Genomic DNA, 262 nt, shown 5'->3' on the forward strand with positions numbered 1-262 from the left:
ACTGTCACATTACAAGTCGACACGGCGACTGTTACGTTCCAACTCGGCGGCTTTCACAGTACAACTGACTCTCGCTTGCTGCTCAGCTGGCTTTTATTCCGTTCGCTGTTGCTAGTTGTGACGTGGCGTATAGCCTAGCAATGCTGTTACCCCTTGGTGATGTCACCGCTGTTGACTCGCTTTGCATAGCTTCAAGGTTGCGGGGACTCGGCTAACTTCGGCTCCGCTCGTGACGTCACCGCGGGGAGAGTGGCGGGGTGAT

This window comes from Cryptotermes secundus, unplaced genomic scaffold (assembly GCF_002891405.2).
Source record: "Cryptotermes secundus unplaced genomic scaffold, Csec_1.0 scaffold7349, whole genome shotgun sequence".
Lineage (NCBI taxonomy): Eukaryota > Metazoa > Arthropoda > Insecta > Blattodea > Kalotermitidae > Cryptotermes > Cryptotermes secundus.